Source organism: Biomphalaria glabrata, chromosome 15 (genome assembly GCF_947242115.1).
Source record: "Biomphalaria glabrata chromosome 15, xgBioGlab47.1, whole genome shotgun sequence".
NCBI classification, from domain to species: domain Eukaryota; kingdom Metazoa; phylum Mollusca; class Gastropoda; family Planorbidae; genus Biomphalaria; species Biomphalaria glabrata.
In genome coordinates, this window is record NC_074725.1 from 3,373,305 (window position 1) to 3,389,896 (window position 16,592).

General features: G+C 35.5%; 1 protein-coding gene across 7 annotated transcripts in view; it reads right to left on the reverse strand.

Moving 5' to 3' along the window:
* LOC106062345 (kelch-like protein 40b) overlaps positions 1-16,592 on the reverse strand; it is a 68,041-nt gene that overhangs the window by 13,396 nt on the left and 38,053 nt on the right. For 3 of the 7 annotated variants that reach the window (XR_008775037.1, XR_008775038.1, XR_008775034.1), the window contains exon 2: positions 227-6,964. The gene's annotated coding sequence lies outside the window, so the exon portion shown is untranslated. Of the gene's footprint in view, positions 1-226; positions 6,965-7,656; positions 7,723-9,507; positions 10,188-16,592 lie in introns of those variants that run through there. The other 4 variants (XR_008775033.1, XR_008775032.1, XR_008775035.1 and 1 more) reach the window with 4 other exon arrangements.

Here is a 16,592-nt window from a genome sequence, read left to right on the forward strand (position 1 = left end):
GGCATATCAGTATTGTAGTAACTACAGTGGCGGACTGAAAGGGTTAATGTGTATGCGGCCTACTAATACACACGACTCAGGCCAATCTCAGGTGTACGGGTTAACGGCTGTCGGTAGACAAGGGACAGTACTGCTAGTACACGCAAATATGACCAGTACTATGGTCATGTGACCGAAAGCCTTCACGGTCGAGAGACAGTGTGTAAGAGAGGACAGTTGAATGTACCTTGAGAGTCCTCGAGAATGTAGCTGTACGAGCTAGAGAGACTTGTAGTGATTAGTTAGGCAGTTCTGTAGTGTAGCAAAGCATTTGAAGTTAATGTAGCCAATTGTGTTTATTGGCTGTTGTTTATGTATTTTTCATTAAACCGCCACGTTGTTACTTGAGGCTCTTGTTGTCCAGTTCTTGCATTAGATGTGCTGTGTTGTGTTTAGCAGTGTTTACAGAAGGCCCTGATTGAGAAGATCGTAACAGTATTATATAACAGTCAATCTTAGATCTTCAAAGTGTTTTCTTACCTTAAAATGTCTATTTACATATTTACAAAAAAAAAAAGTCTTCAAATTATGAAAATCAATTGTTTGTATGCTCCATAATACACTTTACCTACGAAGTTATGAGTTTTGGACTCAGTAATGCAGCTGCAACCTTAAAAAAAAAAAAAAAACTACAAGCGACAGAAAAAAAATGATGAAACGACTAAACCTAGTATAAGATACATGCTAATGCTATGAAACTACAACAGCTTTTTCAATGTGATCCATACCATTCAACATGCCTTACATAGCTGTTAGTTCAACTCATTAAGAACGTCATGGCAAATGAAATCTCATAAACCACCTTACAGAAATATCTTCCACGTCAAAAGGTAGGCCTACGTTGCCTGCGATCATATCCAGGTAAAAATAATGCCGGCAGCTCTGCCACAGCTCGGGTTTATTCTTGTCGTCTGTTTTGAAATAAGTCCAGAATATTGGGTCTACTTCACAGGGGATCAATAGCACAGGAATGTCTTCGTGTGTTTTATTAGGAGATTTTTCAGTTTCAAACCAGTCCATTAATGTATCCGAATGCGCATGGAAGTTTCATTTACTCTCAAAGGGGAAGGATCACCACATATTGATAATGTCTACAACTTTAAAATTGAGCCAACTCCAAGTCTCTATGTTCGTGACTACGTAAATGATTTTTATTAAACAAAGGATGGAAAGCCAGACCGCATTAATCCCTAAGCCATAGATATCTGGATTATGAACTGAATCTTATACCTTCACTGTTATGGTATTTTCTTGAATGCACTTTATTTTTACAATGCAATGATTTACGTTGGCATTTAGAATTCGTGTGATCCACTGGCCAACTGGGATGAATAGTTGTCTAGAACGCGGTCTAAAAGGTCGAGGCATCACATTTCGACTGAGACTAGGCGGGTATCCGAGCACTCGTTTATGAGAAGTGGTCAAAGTCCTGGGAGGAATCCGACAGAGCCCGTGGTGTCTGACAGCGTAAGCGTCACCCAGATCTCGACGATCCGTGTTGGCAGGTGAGGAGGTCAGAACAAGCAAACATTGCACATACTTTGCCCGGTACTGTCCGAACTACGACTCCCGATGCCGTCACTGTGGAGAGAACGTCAAAAGAATGTTGCATACAGTCGCATATCTTGTACGAGTGTCCCCAGGTCCGAGAGCTAAAGGGGGGACGTGTCTGAGCAGTCAATCGACATGTATGGTAGTTTTTTGGCCAGAGCACTACCGTAGGATTAGTCCTTCCTCCTGTTTTTTTTTTCGATAGGAGGTAGAACAATCAACTCGTTTTAGAGCTCCAACAGTGCCGCTTTGTCCTACGCTCATAGCCACACGATATTTTATGCCAAACCTGAAGGTGACCTCATTCAAAAGACCCCATTTTTCTTTTATAGCATAGCTGCAGGATAGTCTCGCGTGCCCTTCAATAGAAACTCGTCAAAAGTAGTGCCAATAAAAGTGTCTTCTTTACTATTCATCATTTTGATGCTATTAAATTGTGTGACATCTACATTAGTGCAGAACAGATGCACGGCATATCCTATTAATTCTCTTTCCTGAAAAAATTGAATTTTTTCATCTGTCCCTGTACAAGATGACGCAATGCTGTTGAAAATCGAAATCATTGTCTAGCAACTGTTTTTAATTCAAATAAATGTCACACTGGGGGTGCCACAGCAACGCCTGGTTCTGAAACGGCTTCGTATTTGGGCTTATCAGAAACAAGCTTCAACTGGTAAAAATCACCAACTGCAAGAATAGATTCTTCCAAAGAGAATGTCGTCTCTGTTTGAATAGTATCGGAAAGTAATAATTGATGTCATGTAATGTGCAGGTACCGCAAAACGAGATCGCAATTACAGCTCCTGCAATCAAGGTTTTCTTTTGTTTCTTGAGATACCAGATTAGTTTTTGTCATCAAAATAGTTTTTGTCATCAAAAATTGTGTTTTGTTTCCTCTGTCCAGGCTGTGTTACCACAAGATCAAAAGCATCGTGAAACGTTATTCCACCAATATTGTAAGAAATCACAGTCTTTGAACCCGAGCCCCTCTAGTTCGTAAGCCACCGCGCCTCCCTTTCATTGTATTATAAAGGCTTATCTATAGGCGCTTTGAATATTGACTAACTTCGTGGCCAGTCAGGAAATTTAGGTCATAATGTTTCACATTCATTCTCCATAATAAACTTTTCTTCTAAGCCCAAAATACTTTTCCAGAAACTACTCCCTTTGCACGTATTTTTGCCAGTTACTGTCAATGACATTCACAACTATTAGGCTTGTACCATCACTTGACATTCACAACTATTAGGCTTGTACCATCACTTGACATTCACAACTATTAGGCTTGTAACATCACTTGACATTCACAACTATTAGAATTGTAACATCACTTGACATTCACAACTATTAGAATTGTAACATCACTTGACATTCACAACTATTAGAATTGTAACATCACTTGACATTCACAACTATTAGGCTTGTAACATCACTTGACATTCACAACTATTAGAATTGTAACATCACTTGACATTCACAACTATTAGGCTTGTAACATCACTTGACATTCACAACTATTAGGCTTGTACTATCACTTGACATTCACAACTATTAGGCTTGTAACATCACTTGACATTCACAACTATTAGAATTGTACCATCACTTGACATTCACAACTATTAGACTTGTACCATCACTTGACATTCATAACTATTAGGCTTGTACTATCACTTGACATTCACAACTATTAGGCTTGTAACATCACTTGACATTCACAACTATTAGGTTTGTACTATCACTTGACATTCACAACTATTAGGTTTGTACTATCACTTGACATTCACAACTATTAGGCTTGTAACATCACTTGACATTCACAACTATTAGAATTGTACCATCACTTGACATTCACAACTATTAGACTTGTACCATCACTTGACATTCATAACTATCAGGCTTGTACCATCACTTGACATTCACAACTATTAGAATTGTAACATCACTTGACATTCACAACTATTAGGCTTGTAACATCACTTGACATTCACAACTATTAGGCTTGTACTATCACTTGACATTCACAACTATTAGGCTTGTAACATCACTTGACATTCATAACTGTTAGGTTTGTACTATCACTTGACATTCACAACTATTAGGCTTGTAACATCACTTGACATTCACAACTATTAGACTTGTACCATCACTTGACATTCACAACTATTAGGCTTGTAACATTCCTTGACATTCACAACTATTAGGCTTGTACCATCACTTGACATTCACAACTGTTAGGTTTGTACTATCACTTGACATTCACAACTATTAGACTTGTACCATCACTTGACATTCACAACTATTAGGCTTGTACCATCTTATCACTTTTGTTCTGTCTCAAACACAATCTTTGTCCCTTCAGCGTAAGTATTGCATTTCCTTTATTGTTTTCGTCATTCTTTATTCTATTGACTTCTTCAACTTTACAATCTAAATCATTTTTCTTTCTGCAATGCCAAGGGTCAACTAATCAAAGCATATTTTTAAATAGCAAAATTTGCTTTTACTTCAAAATGTCATAAAAGTTTATCTTTTTGTAACAAGTATCAGTAATGAAACAAATTGATCTTTTTCTACAAGTAAGTAATTTGACAGATTTCATTTTTAGTTTATCTTGTAATTATGTTTAAGGTATTCATAAAAAAATACCAATATCAGCACATGACTATTTCCTGCGACTTTGGCACTGCTCCATGCAAATTAGGAAATTGGCTGGCCAATTCTCAAAAAGGTCTGCCATTTCACATATTAAGCTGGTCAATGTGACACGATAATGGCCTTATTGTGAAATGGCGGACCAACTGAATAAAGGAATAGGGACATTAGACACTATAAGCAAAATATTTTAAAAGAATATCGATACTCTATAACATTTGATCTGTTTATACACATATTTGAAATACAATTGAAATATCAATACTATAACACTTTTATTATGAATTAGAAATAGTTTGAATTATTACACTTGATAACTGCCAGAAAATAAACCAATAAATTGGCAAAAAAAAAACAACAACAAACAAACCAATGAGCATATTAAATGTTTGTCAAAACTTAACATTGGCAGATACATTGGCGACTTAATGTTAATGGTATAAATGGTGATGACGCTGTGTCCTCACTCTCCATGTAAACTATTTGACTAAAAATGCCTTCTAATGAAGTTTGTTTTTGGAAATCTTCTTTTAAAGTCTCAGACTTGACTCCATAAATGTAAAGAACATCCCTAAAAGTGACCGCTCCATGAAGTGACCAGTCACAGCTCCAAAGTTTGGCCAAATATTTGAATTCCACATCATTCGATTGTGGCTCAACCATCCAGAGATTCCCATTAGTCTGGATAAGATATGTTGAATATTTATCTTTGAAACTTATCATGCCTGTAGCAGGACCATTTAAATCTTCAAGTCTTTCCCAAGTGTTTTTAAATATATCAAAGCAATCAACAGCTGTTGTGTCCTCTACATCTGCCAAGATATAAAACACAAGTATAAATTGCTCATAATTTGTCACATGATGTATTGATGCTGTATCGGGTAAATCAGCCATTCGAGTCGATCTTTCTGTTGCTGGGTCTAGTTGCCAGACTTCTTGATTTGTACATGAAAGAATATAAATAAAAGAATCAGCTGCAACAACAGAAGGTTCAGGTGGTAAAGTGAAAGAAATATTTACTTTTGACCAATTGCCGTTGGTTAATTTTAAGATCTGTTTTTTGTATGCTCTGTCGTACGATGCAATTTGATCAGCTGTAATTGATTCACCCAATGCATAAAGAGTTTTGTCATTAGCAAGAAATGCCACGCTTGATTTGCTTTTCAACTCAGGCAGTTGAAGCCACTGCTTTGATGAAAACGAAAAAGCTTTTACTTTTATTATTGTTTCATGTACATTTTTACGTATAGCTACAGCAGAGTTAACGTAGTTTCCATTGTTTCGATAAATAGCCTCAGCTGGCCAGTGTCCATTGCGTTTGCTTACTTGAAGCTGGTACAATAAAGCATCAATAATAATGTCTGTGCTCTTTTTGGTTTTTCTTACCAGTGGATGTCTAATCAACATTTCTAAACAATTTGGACTTAATAAACAAGTTCTTGTATTTAATAACAGAACAGAAAGATGCTGTTTTCTGTTATCAACATGCGAATCAACTGTCATAACCTTGTTTTCATGTTGAATGTCTGAACTAGTAAAGCCAGTTTTGATGCCTTTCTGATCTGAATTTTTATCGCTTTGTTCCTTGATAGAATCTTCAGAATCATCATCCTGCCGAGGTCTAAATTCCACCCACTTCAACAAGGCATGCTGTCACCGTTCTTTTATAAATGTCACCGGGTTGTTTTATATGTTATGAATGTGGCTGTGGTTATCAATGTAGGCGTGGTGGTGACATTGGGTTCTTGTTACAAATCACTGAATAATGAAATGACGCTGGGTGTAGCAGATACAATAAGTTTAATATAACACCACATAGTGAATACACCATACAATTCGACCCAGGAATGGTCAGTATTAATCCAACAGTAATATACGAATATCACAACTTAGTACTTATTCTATAACCAACTACTTTAAACATCTAACTCTACTGCTTATATCTTAAGTGACTCAATACAAGTACTTGCTACAAGATCTCTATGTGGACTGACTGCCTTTAACTCTCTGGTTCACCTAAGGTCAAAAGTGTTCACCTTAGTGCAACATGGGTTGTGAATAAGATTCACAATATGGAATTAACATACACAATACAGAATTAGGGTTTCTACTCTATGGCACCAACTTTGAGGTGGTGACACATGCATAACATCATCTTCTGAAGTTGTTTCAAGATCTTGACTTTTAATAAGTTTCAAGACATCTGAAATTTGCATCTCAAAATATAAGTTGGTTTGGAAGAAAGAGTTTGCATTTTTGAGTATAAAAGACCAAATAACTTCTAATACTTCTTTGGATTCAAAAAGTTTGGCTATTTTATAATATTCAATGTAATTGTCCAGAGACAATGTTGCTATTGCAAACTCTTCGCATTCTTTAATTAGAAATGGTATTTGTAATTGGTGTGCAGCTCTCCAGATGTCAATGACATTGTCATTTGTCAAAACACCATGACCAGTGTAAAGAGTCTCCAGGATCAACTCAAAAGTTTCACTTGAGATGTCTTCTACAGTCACACACTTTAATTCAGTTTCTTTCATGCCGGATCTATAAAGTCCTCTAAAAAACCCAGAACAAGCTGCCAGAAGAAACCTATGACACCCAAACTTTGTTGCACCAAGTGTGACAGTAAAATCTTGCAGTTCTTCACATTTCCAGAAGTCACTCAAACCTTGGACAATACCATAGGCCACTTCTTGTTTGATCACCATGACTTTACAACCTGGGAAACAAGAAATTAGGTTTTATTTTAGATTTGTCCAGATCTAGAGTAATTGACTTGCGCGCTGGACTGTTGTTTGGATTTATCAATGGTCCCAGGTTCAAACCCTGCCCGCTCCCATCCCCCATCGTCCTGCGGGTTAACTATCTTCAACTCTGAAGGAACATCCGAAACATGTAAAACATTTACAAAGGTAGTCTTCGAACTCAGTCTATGACTACATGAGTAATAGTAAAAAATAGTAAATAGGTTGTTCTAGATTCAAGAATATACAATTAGATCTATACATTGTAACAATGTAGATCATGATGGGGAGACAGAGAATAGATCTATATTTAAAGAATGCAGTGTCAATGTTGTCTAGAGTCTAGTCATATCTGCTATCTAGAGTGGTAGTCTAGTAGAGACAGTAGACTTAAAAAAATTTTTTTTCTAGTAACGGACGATTTTTTTTGGTTACTGGAAACAATAGCTAAGCCTGTTTATTTTACATCCCGTCATGTGATTTATTCTTTGAATTCATACTGTGTAACGTCACTAGAGTGAGTAAGTTAACTGTAAGTCTTCTATTTCTAGATTAGTCTAGATTCTAGATCTAGAACCAAACAAAAAATCAAACAAAGCATTAAATGGTTTATTAAAAGAAATTTCTATAAATCAAATAAGAACATAAAACTAAAATTTTACTTAACCTTGGTTAGGCCAATAATAGAATATGCATCCTCTGGGACCCCTCAACTCAAGAACACATTAAGAAACTGGAACAGACACAAAATAGAGCAGTGAGATTCATAACAAACGAATATTCACATTTGACTAGAGTAACTAGTATTGGTTAATATGCATGACGTAATCATCTTCTTTTTTGAAGTAATATCGGTATTATAATAAAAAAAGATAACCAGTAGAAAAAAAATCATGGTATGACTGTGAGTATTACAAATATTACTTAATGATAATCAGTAAGACTGAGTAGTATATATATATATATATATATATTTTTTTTTTAATACTACCGTATTTATTTATAAAATAATTTTTTTAAATTTATAGACAGAAGAATAGTCATATCTTTATTATTTAGAAATGGGGGAAAAAAACAAAAAAAAAAGTGGAGTAGAAAATGACCTAAAAACTTGAGAATAATTTTTTTTAAACACAGGTTGCACTCGGAAATAGATCATACTTTATTAATGAAGTATAAGAGGCTAAGAGATGGCTAAGAGATGTGTTATTGATTACTTTAAAAAAAGGTTATTACGTTTTTTACTAATAATGAAAATATCACTTTTTTGTTTTCACCAATACACAAGGTTAATTTTTAAAAATCATATTAGATATCATGCCTGTCCATAATTCTACCAAGTTTTATCACTGTAAGTATCACACATAATTTACAAAGTGGAAAATGCCATTTAACAAAGAAAACTATGGGAAAGAACAGTTTTGATGATGGTCTATATAGAAAAAGTCTGGTCACCAAAGCAAAAACATGTCAGGCCTTGTAGAGCCTAATATCCTGCATAAATTTAAATTATTCTTTTATAATAATTATCCTCACTTGAGTTTAAATGTGCATCTTTCAAAAAATTTTAAATAATTGGTCAAGGGAGATTACTCTGACACCGAATTTGCTAACTCAAACAACTATACTACCAATATTTTGTTCACACCTCTGACATTTCTTGTTGCTCAAGACCCCATAATTTCTTAATTTCCTTCAATATTTACACTCTAAACTAGTAAAAATCATAAATACTAATGAAATCAGCTTTGTGAGCTAGAAATTTACTACTAATACTAGATCTACTATTAAATTTCATAACTTATTTAATAAGTAAATCTAACATCTACTAGATCTAAGCTGAATCACAAAATCTGAACTTTGAACTTTTGATCGGGGGGGGGGGGGGGTCTTGCCTGCTTAGCCAGTGACATCATCTCTTCTCACACAGTTCCATTGGGCTCAGTGTAAATTTTGGTAAAACAGGACAAAAAGAAACAAAAATTTCTAACTGCTGAACATATAGTATAAGTCATAATTTATACAATACATCATTTACTATAATTATAATAGAATAATAGGGTAATAGTTCGATCTAATCTACTACTTAGACAACTTAGTACTCTAGTAGTCTAGAAGACTAGATCAAATTATCTAAGTCTAATTTCTAAAGACTAAGACTAAGTCCCTAAGACTAACTTCCTAAGTAAGTGTCTAAGTAGACTCTCTAGCTAGAGTCTAGACCTAGCTTAGGCTTATATAATATTACAATACAAGGCTAGCCTCTAGCTAGATTAGATTTAGATCTAATTACCCTAATTCTATAGTTACATAGTCAGTACTGTCAGTAGTCTTAAGTTTAAGACATCTAGATCTATACTTGATTTATCAATATATTACTTATTAGATTCTATATTCATTATAAACTGATGATTATTCGGCATTATAATTATTCTATATCATGAATTAGATGAATGTTCAATCATCTCACTGGCTGGACAGGTTATAAAATCATTATTCATTATATTATTATGCTTACGTTAAAGGGTAAATCTCGCTCTCTTTCTATACTTTTTAGATCTAGAGTCTAGATATAGTGACTATAGTCTAGATCTACTAGATCTAAATTCTACTAGATCTAGAATAGATCTAATTAGTCTAGAACTAATCTAATTACGTAGGTAGGCTACAGACCGACATAATCATGATAATGCTAACAATGCAATAAAAACAGAATGATCTCCCCTGCACATAATGTCAGCATACGTTTTTTTTTTTTTTGTTTTTTTTTATATTTATTATTTTATTTAACTAAAGAATGAAGAATTGTAGAGTGTAAACACTGTAGACTACTATAACCCTTTTATTCCCAAAATAAAGCACTACCCCTAAATTAGCACATAAACCTTAACATAATTAAAATGTGTTTTAATGTTTATTCTGCACTTTAAATAATAAATGCGCTTTGTTGCTGCACAGCAAAATTATATATGTGTCAGACGCGAATAGCTCAAATCTTCAGTAAAAGAAATTACAAAAGTCATTTCTTTATAGATCTAGAAGGAGTTACGAAGACTATATGTAGGCCTATATATAAATCGAATAGATCTAGTAATAGCAGTGGCGTCACAAGGGGGGTGCGGTCCGCACCGGGTGACACCCGTTAGGGGGGTGACACCCAAGTAAAAAAAATGCACTTTGTGAATTACTGACAATTTAAAAAAAAAATGACAGTGGCAAAATATTGGAACGTGGTATTCACAATTAATAAACAGATCAATATACTTTTTTTTTTCATTTCGACTAAACATATTTTAATTTTTTAATGAAATTCTATCAAAAAAGTTTAAAATGCTATATCATATTTAACGTCACAAGGAAAACGTGAAGCCTTTACCAGCTGCATTTATGTACATGAATACTGCTTTGATTAAAAAAAAATGTTTTAATCGAATCAATTTAATTTCTAGCTAGCACCGTAATATCAGGATGCCAACCAATAGCCATTGAGATTTCGTATGTTGATGATTTCATTTTTCTGTTAAAGAAGCTATAGAATAATGAAATGTTAGAAATGTTACAATGTCGAATGATATACTTGAATATTTTAGGAAGAATGGTTCTGATTGGGACGATTTAGTCACTAAATAGCAAAATAAACAAATTGTATTCTTTTGTTGTCAAACTATTTTAAAATAATTGTAATGAAATGAAATAGAAACTTGTAACTTAATTTAATGTGTGGTTAAAATTTAGTCCGATATTGGAATATTAAAAGACGTATGAAGAATTCATCTGGATTGGAAAATTGAAAAACAAGGGCATCCAGCTACAAATACATTTGGCAAGGAAGTCGTTACTATGATTGATATAGAGAAGAAAAACAATGGAAAGTTATATTGAAAGGACTCAGTTTCTATAAAAAGTAGAATATTTGACATTTCGTGACCATATTAACAACGAGTCTTTATTAAATACAGAATTTCAATGAGACGATGGAAATGTTATGTAGATAAAACCCATTGTTGAAAGTACATTGGCTATGTTAAAAATTTATAAATGTTTTAGCAAACGACGTAAAGATATTACCGTAGTGTCAGAATGACTGTAAGCACCTTTGTATTTTATTTGACAACACACCTGACATAGCACACCTGACATAGCACACACTTATCAGATTCAGAAGTTATACGATTTTAAGGGAGACAAAAAAAAACTGATGAGATCAACTTAATATCTTAAATTGTCTAGAAAAGGTTGGAGCGCAAAGAAAAGGTTGGAGCGCAAAGATGAGGTTGGAGCGCAAAGATGAGGTTTGCTCAAAGATGAGGTTTGCTCAAAGATGAGGTTTGCTCAAAGATGAGGTTGGAGCGCAAAGGTGAAAATGCAGCTTCAATGTCTGGAACCTTGGAGGAGTTCAAGAAATGTATTATGAACCAACAGAATAGCTATTTAATAGATGTGTGATCAACTTTCTTTTTAGGACATTAGCGTTTTGCTGTTTTGAAGTTGGTCTACTTTTTTCGTCCTGAAATTATTGCCACTAGAGGCGCAGCTTAAGATCATTTATTTTACCTATCTTTTTTTTTGTTTGGTAGGGAGGTGAAAGATGTACTAGAAGGCCAAAGATCCACAAGGCTAGGCCTATCCTTAAACTATTGACAAATATCAGGTGACCGAGCCTCGCTCGGATGAATTATTTGTTAAGGAAGGATATATACCTGAAGTCATTTTGGGAATATTGTTGTTATTACGAAAATGAACGATCGGGTAAAGACTATCAATCCGAAGAGTTGCATTTTCGTTCTGTCAGTTCTCAATGTAATTGTACATGGCGATTAGAATAGAAAGTCCCCCCAACAGTAGGCCTATAGAAAACAACAGCTCACGTCTTATCGTTTTACATTGCTTCTTTCGCGTAAAACTATTGGGCTATTTTAGGCTTGGAAGAAAGTTTTTGCAGTGTAACTTCTAAAATGGTTACTTTCTGACATTTAATATTGCGATTAATATATTCATTATGGCTCTGAGACATGGACACTTTACAGAAAACAACTAAGACTTCTTGAGTGCTTTCGCCGAAGATGCTTGCGCTCCATCATGGACATACCGTGGCAGGACAGTATTACAAACAGCGATGTCCTAGCCAACGCCGGTATGGACAGTATAGAGGGACTTCTTATGGTCTGACAGTTGCACTGGGTAGGGCACGTATCCCGTATGGGAGACGAACGTATGCCAAAGGCAGTCTTTTTTTGATGAGCTAAAAGGTGGTCGACGTAACAGAGGCGCCCCACGGAAACGCTTCAAAGACCAGCTTAGGCGACAACTTTCCTTGGCTGACATAGAAGAGAGCACCTGGTTGTATGCGGCCTCCGAACGAGACAGCTGGAGGTCACTCACGAAGGCCGCTGATACACATTTGAGACCAAAAGAAAATCTGCTGCCGAGGACAAACGCAGACGGCAAAAAGAAAATCTAAATCGACCACTTGCGGACAATGGTTATGCTTGCCCTGGATGTGGCAAAATATGTAGGTCACAGCTGGGGCTGCGCAACCACTGGAAATACTGCATTCCTCACTAATTTTCGGACTCGAAGACAAACCTTATTATTATGGCTTTAGTAAGAATCATCAAGTGATGCAAAGTCTCTACGTTATAGTGTAAAACGTGCACCTAGTAACAAAGTAAAATCGCGCATTTTTTTCTAAGAGACTTAAAAATATCGCGTTAGTATTAATTCTAAAGAAGCGTTATTGTGAGGCATCTCTGTTACTTTGACAACCTTTCAGCTTACTAAAAAAAAAAGATTGCCAAAAATATGTTCGTCTCCCATACGGAATAAGTGCCCTGCAAAGCGTGACTCTCGGATTATAAGAAGTTCATACCATTTTGCAAGAATATCGCTGTTTGTATTGCGGTCTTTGGTGAAGTCGTTCAAGAAGTCTTAGTTGCTTTCTATAAAGTACTCATATCTCAGATCCATATAGAGGGGTTGAGAGAATCGGTGGTTGACAATGATTTTTGTAGACAGGCGGAGCGATTTATTTCGCCACACTCTCGCTTGGAGGCGTCCAAAAGCACGACTATTCCTGATCACATATCAACCTCTCTTTAAAGCAATGCGTCATTTGATACTATGCTTCCCAGATATGTGAAGTTATCTACCTTTTTAAGGGAAGTCCATACGCGGTGATCTTTGGGCTAAGTAGGTTTTATTGGGTGACTTCTGTAACATGACTTCTGTTTTACCGAGGTTTATAGGTTAAAAAAAAAAAAAAAAAAGCAGGGTGATGAAAATTCGTTGGATATCACCAGGGCTATGCTGCCGCAGTGGACCCCGAAAGTTCAAAAACCCCGCGCTGATTCTAGGTGTAAATTATTAAATTAAACCATTATAATTTATAATAGGGTTCCCGTGGTCTCCTTGTTTTGAAATCTCCTGAAACACATAAAAATGTCCTTAAAAAGACAAAATTGTCATTTTGGGGTGTCAATCAATATGGTAAACGCCAGTCCTAGGCGTGATATAACAAAACGGCATCGTCAGCTTTCATTTAATAAAAATGTAATGCAAATACGAATTTATTTTATAATACGAAATCTTTATTTTCACTAGTAGTCCTTATCCTTACCCTTACTGGTCCGCGCGCAATCCATTTCACATAGGGCCCCGCAAATGTTAGGGCCGGCCCTGGTTGTGCAAGTAAGGCATAGATAATGGGACAGTCAGTAGACTTCGAAGCTTAAACACATTGCAATAATTCACCAGCAAAATAATAACAAAGTAAAAGCTACCTACGGGTGTACGCAATTAAAGTGTAAACAATTTATAAAGCCTTTAAAACACAATGACTAATCATACATAAAGATATTTAATTTCATTATTTTTCTTCCAAAGTTTTATAATGGATCAATGTACAATAAGATGGTGCGCAAATGTTTAATTACGCCAATTGAATTATTAAAACTTGTTCTTGTTTGCGAAGAAATGTCTTTGTGTACTGCTGTGAGCCTAGTGACGTAAGCGGTGTCAAGTTTTTTTCCCATTGACGTCATATAGAAAATTTCATTCATAAAACATTCTAGCCAAAATTATATTTTGATAATGAGCCGTTTTCAAACCGATATAACGGTCGACCTTGAGTTTTCCCGATGTGGTCAATGAGTTGAGAATTTTTTCACACTATTATGCACATACCGAGAAATTTTAAAGAAAATCTTTAGAGCCGTTTTCAAAATAAAATGTATAAATATATATATATCCTATACTCTTAAGTGAGCAATTCTTGTATATATGTATGTATATATATTTATATATATATAAATTTCTTTCATTTATTAAAGAACTATGAAAGAAACGTAATAAATTTAAATGTACCAATGTATGATTAGTTATTGTGTTTTAAGTGCGTAATAAATTGTTTACACTTTAATTGTGTAGAGCGGTGTAGATACCTTTTACTTTGTTGTTTATTTTGCTGGTGACCTCCAGCTGTCTCGTTCTGAGGCCGCATGCAACCAGAAAATCCGCTGCCGAGGACAGACGCCGACGCGAAAAGAAAATCTTAATTGTCCACCGGCGGACAATGTTATGCTTGCCCTGAATGTGGCAAAATATGTAGGTCACAGCTGGAGCTGCGTAGCCACGGGAAATTCTGCATTCCTCATTAATCTTCGGACTCGAAGACAAGCCTTATTATTATTTATTTTTGCTGGTTAATTATTACCATGTGTTCATGTTTCGGTGTCTACTGTCCCATACCGAAACAAAGGAAATGGTCATAACACAGCATCTCTTCGCCTTACTTGCTCAAACTGAACATGATATCTAGCTAGCGGTCAACGAGTTTGCGTACGCTGCAGCCTCTTTTGATTTCACTAGAAACCTCGGTAAAAAGCTTGGGGTTAGGGCGTGGTGACGAAAGGAGAGTTCTGAATGGAGGGATGTGTAAAAGCAGGCCATACCCCTCCACGGACTGTATCACCACTGGGATAAATGGATGTCAAAAGCCGGTATGAACTTCTTATAGTCCGGCTGGGCAGGGCACGTATCCCGTATGGGGGACGAACATATTGTTCGGCGTAAAAGAGGTGCCCCACGGAAACGTTTCTTTAGAAATCTAATGCAACGATTTAAGCCTATTAAGAAAAAAATGCGCCATTTTACTTTGTCAGAAAGTGCCTGTTTTACCCTATGACGTAGAGATTTGTGTCACTTGATGTTTCGTACTAAAGCCATAATGAATAAACAAATTCCATAATTAAATGTCTGAACGTAACCATCTGAGAAGTAACACTGCAAAGACTTTCTTCCAAGCCAAAAATAGTAGGCCTACAATAGTTTTACACAAAATATGGATTGCAAAACTATAAGACGGACGTGGTTTGTCTAGACTGTAGGAGGACTTAAGAGACTTTATATTTAATCGCCATGTACAATTACATTTAGAATTAACAGAACACTAAAGCAACTCTTCAGTAGTCTTTATCTGATCGTTCATTTTCGTAATTACAAAAATATTCCCAAAATGACTTCGGGCATATAACCATTCTTAGGAAATTATTTAACCGAGCGCGGGTCGGCCTCCTGATATTAAATATATATACAAGAATTGCTCGCTTAAGAGTATAGGATGTGGGGACTAATTAAACCTTTTCTATAAATTAACAAAAGCTTTACACGTTAGCGCAAAGTGTTATAAAAAAAAGGCTCTTCTAAAAAAAAAAAAAAAAGCACTGTAATTCAGAAGAAAAAAAAATAAAAACAAGAAGAAAATGTCAAGCCAGCAATCACAAGATGCCAAACTTACTATTTAAGAAAAAGAGGTTCATTCTTATGTGCATTGATCGTTTTTTAACTCTGAGCTTCAACTCCTACTGGAAGCAATCATTGATGTAGCAAATAAATTTGGAGCAATCCAACCGAAAAATTCTTTAGTTCAACAACCAACGAAGTAGTGTAGATGTCAGTTTCAAAATATTGGCGTATATGATGATTTGCCAAAAGGCGACATTCCAACAGCAATACCACGACTGAGAAGGGAAGGCAACAAAAGTTATTCTTAAAGAAAATAAACGTTGACAGTGCATGATTCATAAGCCACTAAGACCTTAAACAATATCTCCAAATCATTTAACAAAGCCTTTAACCGTTTCTTACCATTTGCTTATCTGTGGCGTCATGTGAAAAAGGATTTTTACATTAAGAACCTTTTTGAGACAAAGGAACAAAACGACACTTTCACAAAAGTGGAATTTTATTAAAAATGAAACCGTCAAAGACATTAACTTTGATCAACTTAATGATACGTTTTCAAGTTTGAAATCCAGAAAAAAAAAACAGTGTAATTTGCGAATGGTTGCATTGTTGTAAAATTGAACTATAGATTAATGGCAATGTCTTCGATTCTGAAGATTAAGGATGCGTGCAGAGCTTCACATGACTACGCAAACCCAGTGAACTATAGATACATTGTAATTTGTAATCAACAATTGATAAACTATATGTATTACAGCGCAACAAAACAAACGGGTAAAAAAAGGATTTTTTTAAGGGGGGGGGGGGTGACACCCTGAGATGACCGCACCGGGTGACACCCATCCTAGTGACGCCACTGAG